Raw genomic sequence first — 19,644 nt, forward strand, 5'->3', positions numbered from 1 at the left:
ATTATGTCATCTTCATTTCATGTTGACATCTTCTTAGATTTGATTGTCATCTACATTGTTTTACCTGGTCTGTCGTCTCCATTGTGGGTGGCCTAATATCTATAGATTATTAAATTATTGTCTTCAAAGTTTAGTAGTAAACTATCATCTGTGTTGTGGGTGGACTTAAGCTTTTCATTTCATTAAACTATCATCTCCACTACTAGTGTTTTATCATCTGCACTGTAGGCGGTGAAAAGTCAATATTTTTAGTATTTTCTCATCTGCAATATTTTGGCATCTCTGATTTTTGGCATCTTTGATATTGTTCTATCGTCTATGACTACAAGGTGTAAGTGAAAATTTTATCATATTGGTTAGTGTTATGTCATCTTCAAGTTTGTCATCTTTGTTGTTTTTCATCTTTGCCTATATTTTGTCATCTCTGATTATTTACAGATTGAGTTATGTTTTTTATGCCTAAATCACTAGTTACTTGACATTTAGGGATTGCTAATCTGATTTTTATTGCATAAGACAAACCTTGGAGTATTTTTAGTGATTTTAACCACTTGGGATATTTATAGTGATTTTAATCACTAGTAGGATTTAGATGACAAATGAACTTGTATGAATTAATCACTTATCCTTGGAATGTATGTTGCAACTAATACCAAAATCCAAACAAACTCTTGAATGTATTTAAAGGCAACATTACACGTACACCCTTGAATTTTTTAAGGGAATTTACACACATTTCATTGGAATGAATGTTTTTCAAACACACTCTTGAATGCCTTAAGGAATGAAAAAGCTTTTCATTGGAGTGGATGTGTAGAGTAGCGAAATGCAATCTTGATTAATTGACATGTTTTTCTTTGGAATGAATGGTTAGATAGAAAATACATTTTTGAATGCTTAAGGATCAAAAAAGAATGCGATGAAATATTTCAATTTGGGTTTAAAGAATGCTCATGCAATCTTGAATGCTTAAGGGACAAAGAAGCTTACTATGAAACATTTAGACTTGGTGCTTAAAATGAATACACTCAATCTTAAATTACTTAAGGGAATTTGTTCTACTTCCATCAATTTGCTTATGTTGACAACGATTGATTTACTTTTGTTGACAAATCCTTTCTTTTATTACATTTTCAATGTCGTCATGTTGGAAAGAACAATGTATGCTTAAACACTAGTGTCTTCAAGAGTGGATGGAAAATTTAAAGTTTTATTGGAAAAGAAAAAGTGTCTTTTAAACATTGAGGCCACTTATGTATCTCTCCTCTTGTGCCCTCAGGTGATCTTGAGTGCACAAGACATCAATGGCCTTCTTTTCATTTTTAAGGAGGCCTACTTGGAGATTTCATCACCTCTTGGGATGACCTCAACTCTAGTGTTCTGGTGGAATATAAATATTGGGAGGTGAATCAAAAGACACCTCTATTGGATGTAAAATCTTGATACTCTTGGCTAAGCTCCAAATAACTTTATACCTTTGAGAAGTGAAGGTGGAGATTTGCGTTACTGTCTCCTCCTAGTTGTGTGGCATTATTTTCTTTTATCTACATATTTGGACCTCACGTACCTTGTGTATATCAAGGACATTCTCTAGTTGATCTTTGTACATCCTAGTTGTAGCCTTATTAGGATTGTTGATGTGTTTAGCGTGCTTGAGTGTTTAAACATCCAAAACTAATAACAAACATAAAATAGGTCTAAAATGAGTGAAATGGTCAAGTAAACATTCAATGAGAAAAATGGTTGTAAGTGGGTCCTCCTGACCTATAGATATTTTCATAAATCCTCGTACGTGGTCTAGCATTTGAGATTCATTGGGTCTTGTTATTCATAATATTTTTTGTAAAATTCTTGTGCTTGATCTTGTAATTGGGGTTATTTTGTTCCTTCCATGTCCAATAAAGTCAAACTTAAGAAGGTGAATCCAAACCATTTTTCTACAAGGAAAGAAAAATCCTAGCAGACAATGATAAATAATTCTGATACGTTATCAAAGACATCAAGAAGGAAGAGGTCGAACAGGATCTTTATGATAGAATCTTATACAATGCTAAGCTTTGAAATTGGTCTATTTTCCCTGGAATAAACCCAAGATTTTTGTTTCCAGTGAAAGAGGATTAAGCTATCCACATAGTGATTGTATCACCCTCATTTTCCACATCAATCCATTTTTAAAATTTCTAGTCTTCCATTTGCAAAATTTTCTCTAGAAGCTTGATTGTTTTAACCTTAATCCTTTGGCCTAAGAACATCTTAGTTACAAGACTTTCGATATTATAGCACTAGACCTTTATCCACAAGAAAATGTTTATCATAGTTGCACTCACTCATTTGAGATCATAAGTCCATCTCCAAATATTGAGTCACCTATTCGGTGTCATATCTTGCCCAAAGACCACTTGTCCATCTTTGGTAAGAGAAAGATACTCCTTATCCTATATCACACTTGGTTTTCCAAATCAACAAGGTCTTTTGTTTTAATTTAGGTCATTTTCCCTTTTATAATATAAGGTTTAGTTACTCTCTCACATCTCCTTCTTCTGCAAGCTTCCACCCATCAATTTGGTCACAATTGTATGGTACAAACACGATCCGATAGACTTACATTTAATCATATGTCATGTTTATTGGAATCACTAATACAACAAGAGATGGAGAATCATTTTCTTCCTCAATCAGCCTCATTGGGGAACACATTTCCCTTTGGTATGTGTAGCTCAACATCCACACAAGAACCAAAGAATCATTTTTGAAACATCACTCTAGGGAGTAACACACATGATGAGGAAGAAGTGTACCAAGATGAAGACCCCATTGACAATAATAACATCTATAGTGATGTCCAAACATTTCTTGCAGATCTATACAACTTGGAAATGTTCAAAAAATCTATTTGGGCAAACAAAAATGAGATCTTCCTAAACCTTTTCAAGGATGGTGTTAATGTCCCTACGAGTTTTGATGAGGGAACTTTGTTTAGACAAATTACCAAAGATGGTGTTCCTATATTTCCAAATTCCAATGTAGCACAAACATTTGGCATGGGAAAAGAACCTATAGTGGGGACTAGTTATGTACCTACATCAAGTGCTTCAACGCAACCCACATTCCAATTAAGTGTAGAACACATTCAAAAAATCATTAGTGATATGCCCAACACAACTACACATGCTAGTATTCCATAGTCAATCTTGACAAGTCCAATTGTAGCATGCTTAAACATTGGGCCAGTACCTATACAAAAAATGGCAATCTTGACACAACCAATGTAGTCCTCCTATTTACAAATGCCAATGAGTATGATGAAAACATTTGTGTCAATCCCAACAATTTCATATCAATACATTGGCCAAAGTGGCGCATAGCCACCTCCACCACCTCATAATACATTTGGGAATCCATAAAACTTTGGAGGTGGGTTCATCAATTCCCTACCATCATAGATGCAACCAAACTAGGATATAGCCCAGTAGTTACATGAACTCCAAAGTTTAGTCCACAACATGAACAACAAAGGGGTGAAAGATTTCTCTTTTGAGGAAATTTGCCCTTTTCCATTTGATAAATCTATTAATATGATACCATTTCCACCAAAATTTGAGATCCCCAAATTTAACAAATATATGGGAGAAACATGTCCCGTCACACATCTCAAAGAATTTTTTGTCTTATGTCAAGAAATGGCCTACAGTGAGGATTATCTTAAGAGGCTCTTCACAAGAAGCCTTCGAGGCTCCGTACTTGAGTGGCTAATGAACATACCAAAAGGTTCCATCACCTCCTTCAATGACTCAAAGGAAAAATTTATAGCACACTACTCCTACAATATTGAACATCATGCTTCCTTGAGTGATTTGTGCAATATGAAACAAAGAAATGATGAAATATTTGCCAATTTTCTACAATGGTGGCGGTATCTTGCAAATTGCATGCCCTACAAAATTGAGGATTCTCACCTTGTAGACATATTCATCAAGAATTTAATCCCAAAAATGTCTTTCCAAATGAAGATGGCTAGTCTTGAGGACTTTGCCACATTAGTCAAGAAAGGAAAGAACATTGAAAATAGACTCTTAGACAAGGGTTCCATTGAACACTATAGTTTGTCATCATAAAATGACACAAACAACAATAGAAAACTGAAAATTTGGTCCAAAAACAAAGGCATTACCCATGATGGTGTCATCGATGTCAAAAGTGTTCAAAACCTTCAAGGTGGAAACAATAACAACAACAAAAACAAGTATCACAATCAAAACAACAACAATTCCAATCAAAATAAAAACAACAATCAGAACAACCAACAATCTCTCAATCAAATACAATTCTTTGCTCTCAATAACTACAATCGTGATTATGATCGAAATAGAAAGTTCACTAGCTCTCATGAACCCTTAGATTGCATATTCTAGAAACTAGTGGATCATCATTTGATGGTTTTCCCAACACACGTCCTTTTGATGAAAATCAACCCAAATCCAAATGGTATAGAGAAAATCAATATTACAAGTACCACTACATCAAAGGACATGACACTAATAAGTGTATCAAGCTCAATGTCTTCATCCAAAATCTTGTTGATGATGGGGAAATTGAGGTTGAATGAGGACCACCCTCTAAAAATGCCAAATTGAAGATCTTTCAAAAATCATTCCTTGACCACAACAATGACAAAAAATGCAAACAGTAACATAAACAATGTAAACTAAGCTTCCACATCAAATGCACTCCAATATGACTACTCTACTAACCACATATCAGGTTTCAACTCCTTGTGTGGAAAAATAGAAACAAATGATATATGTGGTTTTGACTCCATGTGTGGCCGCATCGAAGAATTAGACATTCTTGTAAATACCATTTTCTTACAAGTAGTTGATTGTGGTGCAACCACTTGGTGGGGAAGAATTACTTTACAAGATTCCACTCCCAATCCCACTAATCCATTAGTTCCACATGTACCTATTGTGCCATCCACTTCAATTAGACCCACTTCTCCCTATGATGTATTATCTCATTAGGGAAGATTCCTACACATATATCCATTCTAGAGCTTCTCACCACCTCACCTATCCACAAGGAAATCCTTGAGACTACTCTTTTAGAGTCTCATGTTCATGAAAAGTTTAATGCATCCCAATTCACTACCATGATTGGAAATATTTCCACACAACAACACCTTGTCTTCATAGAAAAAGATTTCCGAGGTCTTGATCAACACCAAAATTTGTCACTCCACATTGAAGTCCTTATATAGCAACACAAAATAATGAGTCCTTATAGATAATGGATCTGGTTTAAACCTTTGTACATTGAAGATATCTACTTCTTGGGGCTCCTAGAAGACCTCCTAGATGTCAACAAAGGGATAACCATTAAAGCATATGATGAAAGAGAAAGAGAATCAAAAGGAGTTATCATGCTACCACTAAAGTTTGGACCATCCATAATCAACATTGAATGTCATGTCCTAGATTTGGACTTGCCATAACATCTTTCTTGGTTGACCTTGGATACATACATTGAAAGTGGTTCCATCTACATATAATTAGTGCTTGAAATTTCCCCACCAGGGAAGAGAGGTCACAATTCTAGGCAATCCTTTGCCTTTTTCTTTTTGTAAGAGATTGGAAGGTGCCCCAATGAATTTTTGTCCAGTCAGTGAGTTTGTTAAGGTTATACCTAGCTCTCTCACCATAATGGAAACACCTTACACAACAATTCCAGAGTCATCCAGTATTGATTCCAATTCCTATAAATGAAAAGAGAAGGTTGAAGATATTAAGGTCAATACTACAGTGAACAAGGTTAACTTTGTCGATCAAGGAATGGGAGAGTATAAGTTTGAAAATGCCTTGTGTGTTGGATAACTACCACTCTCCCCCTGATCCTTTCGAAAACCTTCCCAGATACCACCTTCTACAAACAAGGATATTGTGCATGTTAATAAAACAACCTTTGAACATTGGGGTTCACTTAGTAATGAACACGTGGAGTCTAATATCTTAGACTGGTTATATTTTGATGGAAAAGATGATCTTGTGGAATTCCCCAAAGATAAGTATTTCAAGGCTCCTCTCATCATTAAAAGCATGGGATATCATGAGATTGGACTTGGACCTAAAGAAGATGGAATCATACAACCCCTTGAGGCTTCTAGCTATCCTAAAGTACAAGGTTTGGGTTCCATTAAACCCAAGGTGTCCTTTGTTGACAACAATTGTATGGTCAAGCTAGATTTTGAGACTGAGGAGGAGAAATTCTTCAAAGTACCCTTCTAATACATTGAGGATGACCTAGATAACTATGTTTGTGCCATTACCATAGTTGACCTTTCATCCACTGACCTACCCCTCACCAAACTTGACATGATAGATTGGGACCTTCAAGATACACCACCCGCTCTTGATATGTGTAACTCTAATGAAGCAGTGATGCACTCTTTCACCTTAAGAATCTCCAAGGTTACAAATATGAGATCTAATACAATGAGGAAGCCTACTTTGGTAGCCAAGTCAACTCTCTTAGTTGTAAAAATGAAAAAGAAAGTAAAAATAAAAAATATGAGAAACATCCTCTAGTGAAAACTCTTTCAGAGAACTCTTGGATGAAGAAAAATATAAAATAAAGGATGCATCTTCTAGTGAAAACCTCCTAGAAGTGCCAAAAGAGGGAGAGACTAACTTGCCATTTAGAACTCTACCACTAGAAAAGTCATCTATGTTGAATGAAGATACAATTCTAGTTAACTTGGGCATGGTAGATAATACAAAAATCACCTACATTGCTACTACCCTAAGTCATAAAGAACAAAAAGTGATGACCAAGTTCCTACATAAAGGCAAAATCAATTTTGCATGGACATGCAAATACATGCCTAGTTTAAACACATATTTGGTTGTGCATCACTTAGTAATGGATCCAAAGATTGAACCTATTAAGAAAAAGTTGTGCAAGATGCATCCTAAGGTAGCACTTTTGGTCAAAGTAGAATTATAGAAAATGTTAGAGGAAAAGTTCATCTGACCTATTGATTATCCTAAATGGGTTTCCAACATTTTTCCCATAGGTAAAGCCTCTGGGGGCATCCGCATCTATTCAAATTTTCAAGATTTAAATCTTGCATGTCCTAAGGATGAATTTTCACTTCCTAACATAGACATTATAGTGGATTTAAATTTTGGACATGAAATGTTGTCTTTATTGGATGGTTTCTCCAGTTACAATCAAATCAAAATTATAGAAGAAGATCAACACAAAACAACATTTACTACCCCATGTGGAACCTTTTTTTATCAAGTGATACTTTTTGTCTTAAAGAATGTCAGCGCCACCTATCAATGCGCAATGACCACAATCTTCCATGATCTTCTACATGTAATAATGGAGGACTATGTTGATGACATTCTAGGAAAATCCAAGACATGTGATTCCCACATTGTTGTTCTTACCACCATATTTAAAAGGTTGGAGAAATAAAAAGTGCACCTTAATCCCAAGAAGTGTGTTTTTGGGGTCCAATCAATATATTTTTTAGGGTGAATAGTGTCAAGAAGAGGTATTGAGGTAGACCCTACAAAAGTTAAAGCCATCATGAAAATGCCTCCACCTACTACATTGAAACAACTCCACAACTTTCAATGGTGGTTATAGTCCATCAAATGGTTTGTGTCCCAATTAGTAGATAAAGTTCATCCCCTCCAACACTTGCTTTGAAAGGACACCAATTTTTAATGGGATTGCCTATGTCAAAAAGAATTTGAGCAAGTTAACATATACTTGTCTAATCCACCAGTACTAGTCCCTCCAATTGTAGGATAACCATTGATTCTCTACATTTTTGCCACTTCAATTGCCCTAGGTGTTCTTTTAGCACAACTAGATGACAATGGTAATGAGTAAGCTATCTACTATCTCAATCAAACATTAGTTTGCTATGAATTTAACTACATTTCTATAGAGCAAGCTTGTTTGGTTGTAGTCTATTGCACATAGAAACTATGCCATTACATGCTTAATCATACTACACACCTCATTGCTAAGATAGATCCCCTCAAGTATTTGCTATCAAAAGCTTCCCTCACTGGTCATGTTACAAAATGGGTCTTGATTTTAAGTGAATTTGACATTGTCTATAAAGTTCTCAAGGTCATTAAGGGACAAGTCATTGCAGACCAACTTGAAAAAGCTCCTCTTCAAGGAGACCATCCTATCATAGAAAATTTTCTAGATGACACAATTATGACTGTTACCTCTTGTACACAATGGAAACTATATTTTGATGATTCTTTCACACAAAAAGGATCAGGGGCAGGAATTTTGTTTGTTACATCGTAAGGAGACCTTATTCCTAAGTCTTATAAACTTTCATTCCCTTGCACAAACAACATAGATGAGTATGAAGGATTAGTTATAGGGATCTGTCAAGCTATCCAATGGAATATTAAGAGCCTACTTTTTTTTGGAGACTCCCAATTGGTCATTAGATAAGTTACATACAAATACCAAATAAAGGATGAAAATTTGTTTCCATATCATCAGATAGTAGAAGATCTCAAACAACACTTCATTGAGATAGTCTTTCAGAAAATACCATGGACTGATAATAAAGTAGCATATACTATGGCCACCATTAGATCACCATGCCTAAATACAGTTCTAAGTGTGATTTTCTTATTGAGAATCATTTTCTTCCTACTTATGAGAAACCTAAATGAGAGCTAGTGTGTGAAATTATTGGTCCTTGGTCTTCATGGAACTCTGACATTTTTTCCTACCTTCATCACAAGAAAATCCCCATAGCCCTTTCCAAAAACCAAAGAAAAACCTTCATCCGTTGCACTACTTGATATACTATCCTAGGTGATACACTTTTCCAAAAACACTTCAATGTAACCCTCCTCTGATGTCTTAATTCAGATGAAGCTAGAACAGCATTAGAAGTGGTCCACCAAGGAATTTGTGGTGCCCATTCTAATGGCCTTACATTAGTGAAAAAGCTCCTCAAAATGGGTTATTATTGGGCTACTATGGAACTTGATGCCTATCATTTTGTGAAATGATGTGTTCCTTGTCAGCAACATGGAGATTTGATACATGCTCTCACCTAAGACCTTCAACCCACCACTACACCATGACCCTTTTTCCACTGGGGTTTTGACCTTATTGATCAAATATATTCAAATTTTGCAAATGGCCATAAGTATGTTATTTTTTCCACTGAGTATTTCACAAAGTGGGTCGAGGCTATCCCTTTAACCTACACAACCAAAAAATAGGTTTCTAAGTTCATCTTAAACTACATTATCTATCATTTCAATATCCCTCAAGATATAATAACTGATAATAGGACTCCTTTCAAAAACTAGGAGGTTGCCACATTATGTATGAAATTTGAAATCACCCAACATTTCTCCACCAAATACTTCCCCAAGGCAATGGCCAAGCTGAAGCCACTAATAAAACAATTTTGAAAATCCTAAAGAAAACTATTGATGCAGATGGCCATGACTGGTACCTCCAAATTTCTCTTGCCCTTTGGGCCTACCGCACCTCCATCCATACCTCGACAGGAGCCACTCTATTTTCCCTTGTTTATGGTTCTAAGGTTTTTTTACCCATTGAAATTGAGCTCTCTTCCCTCAAAATCTCTCTCAAGAATTTGTTGTCAGAAGAAGAATACTGAGTTGCTTGCTTGCAAGAACTACAACTCCTTGATGAGAGTTTTGACATATCAATCAAGTTTGTTATTAGTGACACACACTTATTCAAATTTTGTATAGCTACTGAGCTCATTGAACAATTTATAGTGTTTTCCATGTAATTTAGTAGCCACCAAGTTCTATAATTGCTACAGAGTCTTTTGGGCTATTCCCAATTATTATCGATCAAATTTGGTCAGTATGAAGTTCAACAGTTCAAACAGAGTATTTTAGTGTATACCAAGTTTATCAATGGTTATTGAGTTCACAATTCAGGAGATGCAAAGCCAGTATTAACTGAGCTACTTCATGGTAACCAAGTGATTCAATGTTTGCTAAGTTACACAATATCTAGCAAGTCACTACTGCAGATTAAGTTCAAGACTACTTGAAAGTGATTAGTATGAACTGAGCTTCTATGTCTGCCAAGAGCATGATGATGCCAAGCAATGACAATGGATGTTGAGTATCAGAACCTCACCAAGTTAGTCTTCAAAACCTAAGTGTCTTCATGTGGGCTGACTTTGTAATATTTGTGTTAACTTGTGTCATGGCTGACTTTGTAATTTTGTAATTTGGATTGGTATAGATATGTGATGTATTATGTCATATCCAATGTAAGAAAAATAAAGAAAGTGCAAGAATGTGAATGTGTGAACATATGTAATGTAATGTGGACGTGAAAAGTCTAAGTTATGATAGCAGTAGATAAAGAATTGTAAAGGTCATATCAGTAGAAGGAGCAAAAAAGACATATCTATCACAAAAAGGTGATCAGTACACTAAGCAATCTCTATCAATAAACTTAGTTGCAAATCAAAGATCTACTACTTCATCCTAATAGGTGAACCAGTCAAAATCCTCTAACAAGGTAGACCTAACAGTCTTTTCTAAGTCTCTTTACCGAATGCATACTTCATTGTATGTTTGTAAATCCTCTCACAAGGTGGACCTAGCAGTCCTATTTGCTCCTAACAGGGCAGATCATCAAAAGTGATCAATGTAAGCCTTAACAAGCCAACTTTATGCTGCAGTACTAAAGTTTGTGGATATCATCCCCACCCTAGTTTTACTTTCTATTTGGAAGGTTTATGGGTCTCCAAATCTTTGTGTTCAAGTATTATGGATGCTTTCATGTTTCCAATTTCTCATGCATGCAATTAGATTAGATGTGATGAATTAAATACTAATTGGTTGATTGGATTAAGAATTGAATTTGGTAGAAGTTTTAGAAGTTACAGATTCACCCTTGCCCTCTCAGTAACTTAGCATAGTCTTGAATATTTCCAACATAGATACACCTCAATGCCCTAAAACACCTTCACATGTATCAAAATCACCTCCAATTCCATTTTTACAAAAAGGTTAGACCTTAGGAATTTGAGGTGGGTGACCTAGTCTTGCAACATAACATGATCAAGAACCTCCAGAATCGTGAAAAGAAAGGAAAATTTGAAGCTAATTGGCTTGGTTTGTTTATCATTACAACCAAATATGGTTCTAGGACATATCAAATTTCTACTTCAAAGGGAGATCCACTCCCTGATCTTGTAAATATCCAATACCTCAAGTGGTTCTATGTTTGAGTTCTATAGTTCCTATATAGTGTTGATCAAGTTTTGCAAAAAATCCAAAAAAAATAGAAAATTAGAAAACTCCAAAAAAAAATTGTAAAATGTTCCTGAAGAAAAGACTAAAAAGAGAAAAGAGTTCCTAAAAAAAGTTTGTTGTCAATAAAGTCCATTATCTATATAGCTCATCTCACTTCACCACATTCTCTCCATGTCATCCCATATTTGTGCATAAATCCTATCTGACTTGCACTTTTCATGCATCCAATAAAATGCCTCTTGTATACGAGGTATCCATTCACTTTCATCTTTTAAAAGGCCTCTGGTATGTGAAGCACTTTCTCATCGAATGTTTGTCCTACTCTCATTACACTGAGCCTTTTTCCACAACAGTGACTACAATAGAACCTAAACAAAATCACCATTGAGACTTAATGATTTGAGAAACTTGTTCTTTTCATAGCTATTGCCAACAAACATTTGTGAAAACAAAATTAGATAAACAAACTTTCATAGGATGACTCCTTCCTACACATGGCACAACAACCTTCAATTTGGGACTTAAAATTCTTGGTAGGAACTATGGACTAAATGACTACTTGGTCATGTGGTCTCTTTTGGCTGATTTAATTTTTGTGTGTTAGTAATAACCTTTTATGGTGTGCCTTGATCTTCCATATTTTGGTATCACCTGAATGGTTCCAACTGACTACACGTGTCATTTAGGGTATGATCTATTTTTGATGATTTAGTACATATATGTCAGTTTCTAGTTATGGTTATGCATTTCTCACTAGAGTCTACAAGTTAGAGCACTTTCCACCAAAGATACCTAAAAATACTTTGGGTGTGCCTAGACCTCTCGAATGCATATATGCCATTTGTTCCATCATGACTATGCAAAATAAATCTATCATCCTAAAGTGTCTATTGTGTTGAGAGTATAGTCCATGCAAAGGAATATTGTCATCTATGCTTCTATAGAATTTGGTGAATAACTTCTTTTGCAAAATCAAACTAGGGTGTGCTCTCCCATATAAAGACAATTGAATCCCTTGGTATCATGTAGATAGGATTCATGTAGTATAGGATTTCATTGTACTCTGATTGAGATAAGGGATATGTTTATCCCCCACCTCCTATGTTTATCCCCCACCTCCTATTCTAGGCTACTTGATTCCTACGAGTTAACATGTTTGACACAAGTTCATCCATTAGGTTTCATTCATATTGCATTTTCATGTTTCACCTTTACACTTTAAGTTTGCATAATTTCATTTTGCATTCATGATTAGTGTGATTTATTTTGTTACTAACATTTTAATTTAGGATACATTCATTGTTCATAGTATTGCATCAATCACACTTACATTATGCATTTCATTCATTATTTATCATTAAGTCACATTGTTTGTTCATTACATTAATCCATTAGGTATAGGCTATGTTTATCCTGCACCTCTTATGTTTATCCCCCACCTCCTATTCTAGGCTACTTGATTCTTATGAGTTAACAAGTTTGAAACAAGTTCATCCATTAGGTTTCATTCATATTGCATTTTCATGTTTCACCTTTACACTTTAAGTTTGCATAATTTCATTTTGTATTCATGATTAGTGTGATTTATTTTGTTACTAAAATTTTCATTTAGGATACATTCATTGTTCATAGTATTGCATCAATCAGACTTACATTGTGCATTTCATTCATTATTTATCATTAAGTCACATTGTTTGTTCATTACATTAATCCATTAGGTATCAGCATTATAATCATTACATTTAGTCGCATTCACATCATGATACATCTCACACAAAGCATATAATAAATCCATATATGCAACATAACAAAATTTATACATCTCATATATCGCCATAGGACCTGCATCATCCACACATTAGTCATCATATATTCATCATAGGAAACATAACATCACACACATCCTGCATCACAATGTCACTAACAATAACATAACATCATGCACCATATATATTACTCATAAAACAATCATAAACATCACATGCATAAGAGACCATCATCCATATACATATAGGCTCATCGAATCATGACATATCTATCAAAAAATAGTGTACATGTATAGTCCATATACAAAAAGAATCATGTAGTACATCATACGTAATGCATCATCAAAAACTCGTTGCATCTGCATCTGCATCATTGTGTCAAAACTAATCACTCTTGGGATCATGTGCCTTGCTATGAGGGTCCTACCCTTCCTATATCCCCTCCTCATGGAGACCTACTATGTCCAACTGATAGCTCTGATCTTTGTTGGCCACCTATGACCCATGAGCCAAACGCCTCCTAAAAATATGGTTGTTGTTAATCTACTGGCATAGCCTCAAGATACAATGACCTATAGTAGGTCACCTCTCACATGGATCATGCCTCATGTTAGCATGCATTTAGGGCCTCTTTCATTACTGTAACCATCCCTCTACCTTGAACCATCTACCTAGTGATATCTCATTGCCCACAATACTCATCCACCTGACACTAAAGAGTTTATCTATCTGCTTAGAGGGAGGCCAAATCCCATCACAAAGTGTCTAACTCTACCAGCTCTATCATATCTATATGCATCATGAGATTATTGAACTCTCTAGTCTCTACCCTTGCATGTAGCGCTACTAGGGCCTTCTATGCATTATCTACCCTAGCCCGCTCTGTCTATATCTTACCCTATAACTAGGCAATCTCTGCCTATGTACTTATGGCTCGAGCACTCTCAGCTGCTACCTCCCCTTGTAGATGGGAAACCTTGGTCTAGAGGCTATCTTTCTCAACCCTTATTATATCTGCATCCACCTCTTGAGGTGGTCCCTATGGCCCCTGTACTTGTGGACCTAGCTACAGTCCCTACCCTAGTGGTGGCCCTACTAGTTTTAGCACTCTCTACTAGTGAATTCATTGTCCCTATGACCCCTGCTATGGTCCCTGTCCTAGTAGTGGCCCTATTGTTGCCTCTCCCTCATCTTCCCCTCCAACCCCATCTACCTCACCTTATGGCTACTCTACTAGTGAAAACGCTCCTGGCACTGTCAGTCTCAATGGCTAATGAGTTCCCAACCACTGTGTATATATTGGTGTCATACCTACATCTCCCAAGTCCTACCCATTTACCTATGGCACTAGTTGAATGCCACATCATGAAGCCCTTGCTAGTCTCAAAGTGGTCTCATGTCTCCACAATCTATCATACTCCTGGGATACCACTAGATATAGGAATCTGTCTAACACAGCATCTTTCATTTGCCTAAACTATCATTGCACCCTAGAGGGCATATGTCACATGACTATATGAATTATTCAGTCAATCAATAATAGTCTTTCTAAACATACTACAGATAGAGTTGATCCTCAGTGTCGTGCTCTCCCCCTACTAGCAATATGGCTCCCCACCACTCACCACCTAAATATGGTGTCCAATCAAACATAATGATCTCTTCTAGACATATCCTCTAGAATCTTACTAACTTAATAGATGTATATTGAATAGGTGGCCTATACTGACATGCATATAGCTTGTTGGGCTATTATATCTCTCATCTCATAATAGGTTGTGCAACATCTATATGCTCCTACAACCATACCATCAGCAGAGTCAGCCCTTGACCTATGGTCTCCTATGTCATATAAGTGCACATATGAATATCATAATACAGCTAGGCCAAGATGGTGTGACCCTAGTAGAAAACTGCATTGTCATTCTATAAAAGAGTGCTCAGCACTCATGCCCATCTAATCAGAAATCCATACCCAGCATGGTCCAGTACCATCCTCCATATGAGTGAGGCCAAGTACAGAGCAAGCTATGGAAACCTTTGGTCTAATGACTCCCTCCATGTTATCCATAATCATTGAATTGGTAGCCTCTATCATTGCTACCCAAAGCACTCCCACAAATAGGGATCTACACCCTCTAGCACATACTCAGGATATCACCCACAGGTCAACACTCATAGAATCTTCCATAAATCTAGTAAGGTAATTTTCACCTCTCCTATAGGCAAATGGAAGCTAGAGATTGGTGTATGCCACTGTTCTATCAGTGTTGACAATTGTGTTGAATGTACCCTCAGGTCAGGCCACTAATAGATGTGCTCAAGTCCATATAATCACACATGGCCCTACTCTTCCTTTGTTAGTTTCTCTCCCAACACCATTGTCACTGGATAGTGCTCCCATGATCGAAATATCATCATCACCATCTATAGCATAGATATGCAATAGTCAATTTTCCATTTGTTTCCCACTAATTTTTGTTTATCTAAGCATGGGGCATCATGCTTTATTCCCCCCCCCCCCCAGATCATCATCATCACTCAAATCTATCAATTCATCCAAATTAGTGGAGACACCAATCCACATAGACATGGATTCATAGAGACATTGATCTAGCATCTCTGGCAGCTGTGTAGACACTAGTTTTCCTGCTAATAGTTGTTATATTATCATCTGTGGAGATGATGACATAAAGATCATCATCTCTCACCCCATCTCCACCCTAATCTTTCCCCCTTTCATCTTCTCTAAAGACAACAAGATTCATCTTGTCATCTCTGAAGATGATAGGATGTATCTTGTCATCTCTGCAAAGATATTTACCCTAATTTATCCTCTGTGTAGATGATGGAGCAGAGCACTGTCATCTCTACCCTGACTCCATTTTTCTCTCATTCCTCGCATAATAAATGCACATTTCATTTGACAAGTAGGGATAGTCAACTTATTGGTGGTCCCATGTCAATTAACCTTTGGTGCACCCGAATGTGCTCTCCAAGTTGTAGTCTCTCAATTGGATTCATCCTTTGCTCTGGTTCTATGCTCTCTAGGTGTGCAAATGACTCATCCATGAGCCCCTAGGAGGCTTTTAGAGATCCTTTGAGGTCTTCTTTTGAGCTTGTAACTTTTATTTGGCCATGTCTACCCTTGTTTAACTCCAAGTCATGCAAAATGTTCATCTATGCCTTTTTCCTACCATTTCTTTTCTTCTAAGGTATTTTTCGTGAAAATTGCCCAAAAATTTTTTTTGCCCTATTTTCACGAGGGTGCCCCTTCCTCCCCTGTTGTCACTATGACACAACTCCCAGGACTCCTATCCTCTCTGGGGAAACCTATATTTTCTTTTCTTTGATATAATGTCATCTCAACATCACATCAAAGAGGGGCAAAATGTAGACACTTAAAATCATTTAAAACATATATTATTATTTTTAATATTTCCTTTGACATTATAATTAATTATTTATTAATTAATTATATTTTTCATATTCCTCTACTTATTTTATTAAATAGGTTCATTTCCCTAATGTATTTAAATTTAATTTAAATACATCCCCTCTAATTTATTTAATTTATTTAATGCACAATGCTCCATAAAATCCCCTTTAAATAAATTATAAATTATTTAAGTCCCTCCATTTTATTAAATTCTTTAATCTTATGATTAAGTTAAATCCTATTTAATTTAATCATAATCCCATCCTAAAACCTAGTCTACACCCATTATTCTGATCCTTCTAAGCCTACCCATTAATTAATTTTGCTTAATTAATCCTAAACACATTTTAGTCCCTAAGTGTTTGCTCACACATGTGTGAGCAATTCAAGATCTAAGAAAGCTTCAATTTTATTATTTTATTCAAATCCTCTTGCAACTCTTATACACTTGTCCCCCTTTCTTTTCTCCAAGGTTGTCACACGTGTGAGCAAACCTTGAACCATTTCTTTCACCAAAAAGGCTTATGTTGACCTTTGCATGGCCTGTCTCCTTAGCCCATGTGTCTCCCTTGTGGCACCTATGTGTATGCCACATAGATTACACCTCCCTAAGGCCTCTCTCAAGCCTATAAATAGAGCCCTTGTCTCAAACATTTCTCATCTCCCTCATTTGCATTATTATCATGCTAGTATAGTGTTAGAGCTTTCTTAGAGATTTACATGCTTATTACTAACCCTTTAGAAGATGTTATATTTCTTGCATTTATTCTTGCATATTTCATGATAGCTTATTATTGTTAGTTTACTTCATTTCCATACTCACATTTTTAGAATCCTCTAAGGTTGGCTTGCTCATAGCCATTTCTTGAAGGTATTCTACACTCATCTTAGTTTAGACTCATATTCCATATTGCCTTTTCATTTCAATTGCTTTAGGATTCATCATAGTTTTTTTTGGGGAGAGCACATCCACATCCCTCATTCTTGAGCACACCAACAAGGCCTCTTATGGGCACCTTTGTTGAGTTGCTTTGTTGCATAAGGATTCTAGTTTTTTGGTTGCATAGTTTTAAAACTCAAGTCTAACATTAGTTGTATTTTGATTTGTTTTGGATCTTTGATATGGACATGTACAACTAATTTTTGTTTGTTTACACATGCCCCCGAAAGGTTAGGATTTCTTGCATACACCAAGTCAAAGTTACACCAAATCAAACATGGCTTTTGGAAAACTATTTTTATTTACAACTAGGAAATTTTAAATTTTTGCAAATGGAATTCACTTGAAAAACTTATCAAATGGATTCATCAAGGATTTAAATTATACATGGTAGATTTCAATTATGACTAAAATGTAATGGTGAAGATATTTTTTCATTTTGACCAGCCAAGAAAAGTTACTCAAATGCAAACTAGCCCTCTATACATAGTTTGACACTTAACCAAAAAAATAGATTTGATCACTTACTCAAAAGACATATCATGCAAACTAATAGCCTAAGATTCATACATACTTCAAAAGAAAAGTGATAAGAACATGAAACACTTGGTCAACTTTAGAACATCAACTAGGCAAATAGGCTCAAAATCTCTTATAGGGGTTCCTTGAAGAAAACTTTCAACTAAGCACTCTAAAATCCTTTCAATATTTTTTAGTCCCAACATGGTTTTCACCATCAAAACTCTTATTCTTTTTATTTTTTATTTTTATACTAAGATACTTGATATTCACCTCCATTATGTTTACACTAGACCCGCTAGTGGAAAACGTTACATGTTTAATGATGTTGAGGCAACAATCTAGAGCATAGTCATTTTGGAACATAGGGACTTCAATAGATTTTTTTATCAGAGTTCTAATCAATAAGCCTAGGATGTATGAGTGGAAAAGAGTCAACTGGTCCAAGTGTATTCATGGTAAGTTTGTCAAAAGTGTAGACTAACAATTTGAGTTCTAAAGCGATCTCATCTAAAGGTACATTTAAATCACTATATGAACTAATGTCATAAGTATTAGACACATCAACGTAAGTGGAATCAAACACATTTGACCTAAAACTAGAGCCTTATCCTACTTTGAGTTAGTCTTCATTAGTTTGAACTTTATCTACATTCTTCTCTATAGTAGTAGCATTAGAGAATGAACCAAACTCATATCTATAAGATTTCGTACTACAAGGAGGTACGTTAAATTATTCTCCTACAATAATAAGCACCCATCCTCCACTTTCATTATCTTTTATATCTTGTTCAATTCCTTCCGTGGTTTGAGTTTTACTAGATTCTCTTATTTTAAATTGTGTAGGAATGTAGAGTTCTTGATATTTAGGATTATCTATCTAAATTCGTGTAGTTGTTTAAGGGTCGTCTAATGGGTTGAGATTGTCTCCTTTGAATCACCATCCCTTTCAACAGTGTTCACATGTGGAACTTTCTCAACATGATTATGGAGCATATTAGATATGTTCTATGGAATAGGATAAGGAAATGTATCCTCAGCATTTGATCTCTTACTTTGATTATCAAGGATTGGTATGAACTTTTTCTTTCCTACGTGGAATGGTTTCTTTCTAAAACCTAGACTTGTTGTGTCATTAGGCCTTCTAAATTTAGCCTCAATTGGATCTAGTAATCATTTTTTATTCTTACCAAAAACACCTTCTCCTTTATACCTCATTATTTTCATCATCTTATAACCTCTTCCATGTTTTCTAGACAACATCTCACAATGTTTTACCTCTTTGTCTTCATCTTCTCCTTTGTTTAACCAAGCCAAAATAACTCTTTCTTCTTCCCCAAATTCTAGAGGTGCTATTGCTTGTATAAAGGTACCACCATGCACATTTTTTTTTAGTATTTGATGGTTTAATATCCTCAGAAGGTCTATCCTAATATCGAGAATATGGCAAAAGTGATGTCAAGGACAATATTGGTAGTTTGTACTCCCCCATTCCTATATCCTTTAACATCAAAGACTTCTCAATGTCTTTTGGTTTAGCATCATGATTCTCAATAGATTCATTGTTGTATGGTACAAATGTGTGAACAACTTGTTTCAATGTTTTACAAGAATAACTAGAGTTAGTAGGTATAGAAACCTCTACTTTGTTGTGGGGAAACTTTACGT

Source organism: Cupressus sempervirens, chromosome 8 (genome assembly GCF_028749045.1).
Source record: "Cupressus sempervirens isolate cs-2001-9-10 chromosome 8, ASM2874904v1, whole genome shotgun sequence".
Classification (NCBI taxonomy): Eukaryota; Viridiplantae; Streptophyta; class Pinopsida; order Cupressales; family Cupressaceae; genus Cupressus; species Cupressus sempervirens.